An 8330-nucleotide genomic window follows, 5' to 3' on the forward strand; every position below is an offset into this window, starting at 1 on the left:
AACTTTAGGCAACCAAGTTTAATTCCACCCACAAGGCCTATAGATGACATTTCTGCAATAAAACTACTCAACATTTCTGGGTTTACTATTGGGCCTATGGGGATCACGACTAGACTAGTTCGAACTCTCAATCGCAAACAAGGACGCAAAGTTTGGTCGTTTGAACTACTGCCCTAGGCAGTCGCACTTGTCTCGTTCCTTGGTATTTCCTGTTGGTGTCCTGAGCGCCTAACCAAAATTGCGAAGTGGATGTTTATCTCGTGACTCAATGATTGATATATCCTGTAAGTTAACTTAATTTTGATTAAGACACTGCTCCCCTACTTGGCTCATTCTTGCTATTTATGTTAATTAAAGTATTGCCTTGCTTTTAGTATTATAATCTTCACAGTCCCTAACAACAGCAGTGTTAAATGGTGTAGTGAGTGACTAAAGCAGATGACTTATTATCCCAACGTTGTAGATTCGATTTTCTTATGATGTGAGATTGTCCTCTTGCTTCTCGCTACCTGCAGGTGAACTAGAACTGACACGTAGATTCAATTGTTTTTGACTGATGTATTGTACCTATGGTCTCTCGATGTAGAGTAACTATATACATAAATATGTATGGTCAAAACCTATTGTTGCGTCTCGTAGGCCTACTCTTACTCAGAGATGAAAAGAGATAGGATGCGAACTCCCACCGAGCGTGCAATGCACCAACGCGCTGCCGTCAAGCCACGAGACAGTTGATAACCTGTGGGATACCTAGATATTTGTCCAGGCTATATATTTTTTCCAACACATAGATATTTAACACAAATAATGACTCATATTGGTCTGCTTAAGTTAACTGTTTTATATGCTTGCAATAGGTTTAGGTTTTGGCTGATGGCAATGACAATACCAGCATTAATCACTCGGTTTAGATTAGAAACAATGTCGACATAGGCCGTGACAGAACATTTCTAGGGGGTGGGGTATTACACGTTGCCACTGTTTCCACTATGGCAAGCCGTTCAAGACAAAACGTCTGTCAAAATAACGCCTCCACGTGTAGATTTTTTACTTCTTCAGGAGTAAAAAATAGACGTCTGAGCGTCAGACGTCAAATTTTTACATGTGCCACGCGCAAAAACTTTGCGTCTGACGTCAGAGGTAAAAAAATTACGTCTGGGTGATTTGCTGCAATGCCAGAGCCTTTGTGCCAGAGTAGACACAGCATTGGCTGCTGGAAACAGGAAATGCAGCCGCTATAGTTGCAGCAGAAGAAACAAGATGCCAGAGCAATGTGCAGCATATTCTTGCTCAAATCGGCAGACCATCGCAAACAGGGCTCGGAGGATTACTTTTCACAAGTAAGATTTAACATTATCATTATCGTACTATTGGTTGTATTTTGTGAATGCAATATTACCAGAGAGTTGAAAAGGAGCAAGGATCTTTGTTATTGTATGTAAATCGTAGCCAGCTAGCTAGGCTACTTGCTAGGTGTTCAGGTGTTCACCCGTCTATGAACTGAGACTTGATGAGTCATATTCCATAACACTGACTTACATTACAACTGACACAAGAATGCTATTGTAGAAATGAATCAAATATTACTAATATAACATTGGCCAGTGAATTTTACACAAGTGGCACACACTGTAGCCTATACCTGTCAACACTCCCGTTTTCCCCGGGTTTCTCCTGTATTTCAAGGTCATCTCCCAGCACCTTCCCGTTTTGTTATTTCTCCCGGAAAACTCCCGTAATTTGCATGGCCATCAAACTTCATTTTAAAATCATTGATGCATTCAGGTTGCCAGATTGTGTATGAAATGCACCCTACACATACACGATCACTTAGTTTCAATTTCAACCGTTTTGTCATAGGCTAAAACCTGGCAACCCAAAACCCATTAGGGTGCCAACTGCGCAGCCTGAGTCTCGTCGTAAGCAAGCTGGTTAGATGAATGGCCTACTCCAGAGTTGTTGTGAAATTGTTGGGAATTTAATTGATTAACACATCACATAAACTGTTATTGAGTGTTGTTGATACACTGAACTTGTTCCCTCGGAACCAAATCTGACAGCAAGCAGCTTTGGAGTTTTGGAAGTATAGGCTGCAGGCAGGCAGCTGGTGGATACTGGCATGCGTACGGTAATGGTAAGGTAAAAGCAACGGCCGAAATGCAGTTGAAACACGTGTATGAAACGTATTAAATATGCAAACACAGATCCGGTATAAACACTGACCCCCCCCGAAAAAAAATCTCCCGTTTTTGGAAAGCTAAATGTTGACAGGTATGGCCTATTATCGGGCAGTTGCTACTTGTAGCTTAGCTAGTAATAAGTGTGTTGGTGGTAGCTTCACTATTTCCTGAATAAAGTAACTTTTCAATAGCTTAACTTCTTTATATGAAGTAGCTTGGCCAAACAAGCTACACTTTTGTCATGGGAAATTAGCACAATTTAAAGTAGCTTCCTATGTAGTGAACTAGCCTACTGCTGTGTTTGTGTTACTAAGCTTGCTACATTTGACTGGGGTGGTAGTTTTGTGTAGTAAAGTTTTATTCATGGCAGAGTAACTGATAGTTTTGCTCACTACAATTCCCAAGTAGCTTGCACAACACTGTATTATTCACATGTAATTCACTCTAACAAAAATAAGATGCATCTCAAATCCCTTTTTATTCATTTATTTATTTTATATCTCCCCAGAACAACTGCCTTGCTCAAGGACTACCAGGAATGAACTGAACAGTCTCCTCACACCCCTGGAACTGAGGAAGGTGTAGCTCTACATTGCATTAGGGACTGTACGATATTTACCGGGGGGGAGGGCCGGTCGTCAGGGGGGGGGGGGGCCCAAGAGAATTTTTTAAGCCTTAGGGGAAGGCCCAGGAGAATTTTTTTGGCCTGGGGGGAGGGCCGAGGAAAATTATTTTTTCCTGATACATATGATATTTTTTTTCCCTGATCAATGATCGTTTTCGATATTTTAAAAGGTTTGTAGGCCAAAACATGATTCACGTCTCTTTGACAGAGTGGGCGAGTCCAAAAAGTCGCAACCCTACCTGAATCTCCCACAACTCCCCTCGTAAGCTTGCAGGTCACCCGCGGTTATGGGTCATAAACCAAATATTTTAATGATATTCGGGTCATTTGCGGGCGGGTCAGTTAAAATTAATTAAATATATATTTTCTACAAATAGGCCTACTTAAAATATCACGAGAAGGCTAGCATCAATACAGTAAAGCATCAATACAGTAGGCTAAGTCAACAGTAAAGAAGCTGAAGACGCGAGTTAAAATAATAAAGACACCCCTTCAGGAAAAGCGATATAGGCTATGGGAAATATTGGGAAAAGTTCTTAAATAAGATGACAGTAGTACAAGTTATGGTCTATGTAGGCCTACCCCACTAACACAAAACGTTAAGGGAACGTTCGGGAACGTTAGTGTATGGTTCCCTAAAGGGTAGTTCGAACCAAACCAAAAACTAACGGTTAGGGAACGTTACCTAAGGGTTTCTTAACGTTCCTAAACGTTAAGGGAACCAACCAACCAAAACGTTCTCCTGTGGTTGCACAGTACCTTCACACAACGTTCCCGTTTAGTTGTTATTGGTTGTTTTTGGTTGTTCTGAGTGCACCCCCACGCCAGTAGGGGGAAGACGCCTGGTCTGCATTCAGAACCGATTGCAGTTTCACGTTGGATTAAACAAACAATAATACTTCGGTAAATAAAATATAAAATATTTTTATAATAGTTTTCTGCTATCACTAGAATACATTCAGAACATGTTTCATTTGTTCCTGTAGCCTACCATTACCATTTTACATTCACACATTTTACATTATTTGCATTCGAGGCTTCTGATTATGTGGCAATGACGTCAATGGTAATGCGTCTCTATTCATTCCAATTCCATGCCGTGTTAAATGTGTTATGCATTGTGTGATTGATTGCGCCTCTATCAGCTTTAGAAACTGGAGACAATAACAGCTATAGTCGATACTAACACAAGCTCCATTTCAGTTTTTGAAGTAACATACAAAATGTTTGCAGTTGATTTAGATCCACTCAAATGATTGGTCTTATAAAATCTAAGTAAGGTAAACATCATATCAAGATAATATTTATTTTAGGCTAATATCAATTTTACTAAATAAAAAATATATACTTTTGTGCTTTTTTTACGTATTAGGTGAACTTTAAACAAAAATCTATCAATAGAACACTTTTCACAACTAAGAAAATTCACTTCTTTCATTTCACAATTCACTTCAGTTCAATCAGACAGGCTCTCCCTTACACGTAGGCCTACCCCCACGCCAGTAGGGGGAAGACAGCGCCTCTGCTTTCAGGTGATCGATTGAAGTCTTGTCCTGAATTCCGTGATTCTTGAACGCCGCTGGAAGAAGTCTTGGAATGGATTACACTCGTCTTGAATTCGATCTCACGAAAGTAAGTGAAATATGTTACATGATGTAGGCCTAGTAGTTGTAATGCAAGAGTTTGAGGTTTAACCTTAAGTCCTTTCACTTGTAGGGCTTTGTTATATTCCGATTCTGCCAAGTTTGTAATTTACCAGAGCACATTGCTCGTTCGTCTTTGTTTGAGCTGTTCTCAACGTGTTATGTTTTGCAGCATTGTATGTTTTGTGTCATCGTGTTAACCTGCTCGCGTTGATGTTACAAATAATAGCACTAGGCTACCGTTTCTTTTAATTAGTTTTAGTGTACAGTCAGTCCTTTTAGGCAAGTCACTCGGCAGCAGTGATGTAGGCTAGTTAGCTGTAGTGGGTAGGCTATACTGTGATCAACCCCAAATGAATCCTAGTCTATTTTAAGTGGGTATACTGAGATGGTGATGCTTTTTAAGTTGGTATAACCTACTGAACAGTCCTGCATATGTAGGCTACACTAGAGCCATAGAGATGGCTATAGATAATGTCAGAGAATGTCTAATAATCTGACTCTGATAATGTATAGGCTACACTGTCGGCGGCCATTTTGTAACACAGTTGATCGGATAGATGATTCAAGTGAATAGACCTCTGAATTTTGCCTTCAAAAAGCTGAGATCCGGTAGCCTATCTTGCAATTTTTGCTATGGGAAAATAACATGGGGAGAGAATTATTGCAATCTCCCGGGGACGAAGAAGTCTGAAATGCAGACATTTTGCTCAACACACGTTTGTCCTCTGCCATCGAGTGGTAGGCTAACTGTGATCTTCAACAGGCCTACGTTAAGACAGCAACTTAGATTTTTGCTACCCCAGACCTAACTTGCAATGTAACTTGTCATAGGTAGTTAGGTTAAATTAACACCCTGATCTCCTTATAGGCAAAGATGGCAGTTTTGGTTCCTTTTTGTAGGCGAACTTCAGAGGTCTGTTGGGAAGCATACAGGAAGGGGCGGAATGTGTGTAGTAGGCTATACACAGCTGCCATACTGGCTTTACAAACTAAGCCCATGCATTTCTATGGATGCTGTGTCTCCCCATTAGAAATTCTCTGGGCTACAATACAAAAATCAAGTCAAAAGCTGGGCCAAATATCCAGTCAAGAAAATCTGGTTGTGTACAGATGACTGATTGCTGCAATACTATCAATAATAGTTTTCTCTATATGGAAATACTGCTTTGCTCTACTACTGGCTCACAAAAACGTTGTTCTCTTAACGTAGATTCATACACCAAAGCTATGGAAAAATGTCTGATGGACACTTCTAGCATTGAGGCGGAAGAAGATGCGAGCGTCCACAAAAGGCAGTGCATGGTCACGTGATGGTAAGACCTCTTAAATACAGACTACATTATTTGCACAATTCAAATATTCTTTTTGCAATCAGTGCAGATTGTATGGTCTTTTATTTCAGATGAATCCGTTCCGCAAGCAAGAAAGCATTCCAGGATGGTGCGTGTGCCTGGAAGCCCTGTCTGTAAGTTAACATTTATACATGTATTATTTAAGAAAACCAGTTGAGTCATATTTCCTACCATGGAACTACTGACATTCATGTTTATTAACCTAGTGCATATCATGTTACTGTTCTGATGTATTTGTCTCTTCCTGCCTTTTATTAGGTCACCAGATGTCACTGCCTCCACCACCTGCATGTGAGTTTTTCTTTTTAGCGATTGTTTAATGTAACAGCATAGGTTTATCTTTTGCAAATGTCATGTGCAAGAAACCTACCATAAATTAACTGACCAATATTCATATTTACTTTCTTTTTAGATGAGTCAACACCACACAGGCAACCAGCTCATTGCCCAGAGCTGGATGGGTCTATTATAACGCCTGCCACTTCATCTTGGGACCCAGTTGAAGGTACAGTGTCTTTGAATTTTCCATTTCCAAGTAAATACAATTTCATGACAAGGAACTTGAGAGTAAGTAACTTTTTTTTTTTGTAAACAGCACAAGTGACTCATCACACAGAGGGAGGTGGCTTGGCCATGGAGACGGAAATAAGAGGTAAGAACACTCACTTAATTTGTTCACATATGCAGGTATATAATGTATTTAACAACTAAAACTAACACCATCCATTTTCCATAGCAATAAGGACAACCATTACCGCATGGCACAGCGAATGGACGCATTTGAGGAGAAGATGGATGAGCTGCTCGTGCTCTTAAGGAGCTCCCAGTCACCTCCCTCTGCTCCAGTCGATGACATATTGCTGTCGTCCTGCTCGACAGTCACTGAGCTGCAGGAGAGGAGGAACAAAATGCCCTCCCTCCAGGACTTGGGTGCCAGTTGAAGGTACAGCGGCTTTTCCATTTCCAATTAAATGCAATTTCATCACAAGGGATTTGATTGTAACTTAACTTTTTTGGTTGTAAATAGCAGAACTCGTCACACAGAGGGAGGTGACTCCTCGCCCAGTCGGTCGCCCAGTGCTGGATGGGTCAACTTTGACTCGCCCTTCTTCACCTTGGGTGCCAGTTGAAGGTACAGCGGCTTTGAATTTTCCATTTCCAATTAAATGCAATTTCATGACAAGGGACTAGCCTGCGCTAAATGCTGCAGAGGCGGAGGACCTGATTGGGCTAGCACTGAAGTTTGCCCCACACAGACGGTAAATTGAAATTTGTTCATAACAATCAAAGGAATGGGAAAACTACTTTTTTGTGATCAGAAAAAAAAGGGTTGTTAGTAAGGCACTTTGTCTTGTTTTTTTCAACATGTTCATTCTTAGTATGACATCAAACTTTTTTTTTTCTTTTTAGGCAAGCTGAGGACTGATCTTGTTGAGACTCGACTCGGACTTGAAGGACTGGAGCTCTATTTTTTTTAAATTATTTTTAAAGCTTTTGTATTTTTTTTTGTTGTATTAAACCTTTTGTATTTTTCTTTAATTAAAGCTATAGTATTGTCTATCAAAGCTATAGTATTTTTTTGTATTACAGCAATTGTATTTTTTACACACAAAAACAACCACACATAGGAGCAGCTTCTTTCGCACTGTTATCACTCTGTGGATAAGTGGAGTCATCCCCACTTTGACCACACCTGCACATTACTTACTTTATCATTCCAATATACGTCTTGCACTCTACATTTGCACTATTACTTTGCACTCAACAGCCCACTCCATGTGTACTTGTATTGGTATTATGTCTTTGTATATTGTGTTGGTATCTGCCACAATGTATATTGTCTATTGTACAGTGTGTCTATTTGTTGAATGTAGCACCTACCAAAGTCAAATGCCTTATGTTAATATACTTAGCTAACACTAAGTCTAATATATATATATATATATATATATATATATACACACACACAGTGAGGCCTTTTATATTGTTTTTTTTGTCTTTTGATAATTTTATATTAAAGTTATAAGTTCCATCGATTTTGCCTGTTCATTCTTTCCTGCTAATATATAATAATGCATTCCTGCTCGTGCTGTTTAAAGCTACATTGTGTACTTTTTTGAGTTAATTCTTAGCAAAAACCCATTTGTTCTTTCAAAAATATGTGCTCATTCATGTGTAATTATTTCCACTTACTAATCAAAGTATTCTCGTAAGTGTAGAATCTGCTATTCCAAATACATACGCGCGAGTCGCGCAAATGGCTGAATCCATGTTGCGCCTCCATCTTTGAAATACATTCGCCAACGAGGGACATTCCTGGAAATTCAGCTCCGCCTTTCGCGCTTGTAGGCAACACTCATTGCATGATCAGTCTACTCGCGACTGCCGGCAGATTTGAAAGTCTGTTGAAAATGGAGGATTACAACTATTCTCGAGGACATGAAAAGGAGTCGCCAAGGAAGCGAAAAAGAGAATTAAAACGCCAACGCGACCGGAAAAACAACAGACCAAAGTCAATATTGGAGTG

At 39.9% G+C, this 8330-nt stretch overlaps 1 long non-coding RNA gene across 4 annotated transcripts; it reads left to right on the forward strand.

The window, feature by feature from the left end:
- The first annotated feature begins 4411 nt into the window (after positions 1-4411).
- LOC143111658 (uncharacterized) lies at positions 4412-7761 on the forward strand. 4 transcript variants are annotated; one of them, XR_012984573.1, is made up of 5 exons: positions 6294-6308; positions 6399-6455; positions 6540-6746; positions 6831-6935; positions 7214-7761. It is a non-coding gene; the product is annotated as an uncharacterized LOC143111658 (long non-coding RNA). The 4 variants fall into 4 exon arrangements; XR_012984575.1 differs by lacking the exons at positions 6294-6308; positions 6399-6455 and adding an exon at positions 4412-4437 and having other exon boundaries at positions 7214-7760; XR_012984574.1 differs by lacking the exon at positions 6399-6455 and having other exon boundaries at positions 6291-6308; positions 7214-7760.
- The last annotated feature ends 569 nt before the right edge of the window (positions 7762-8330 follow it).

This window comes from Alosa pseudoharengus, unplaced genomic scaffold, assembly GCF_046254945.1.
Source record: "Alosa pseudoharengus isolate Yale_2024_CS ecotype anadromous, Long Island Sound unplaced genomic scaffold, YU_APseudo_1.1 YU_APseudo_1.1_scf_8, whole genome shotgun sequence".
NCBI lineage: Eukaryota > Metazoa > Chordata > Actinopteri > Clupeiformes > Clupeidae > Alosa > Alosa pseudoharengus.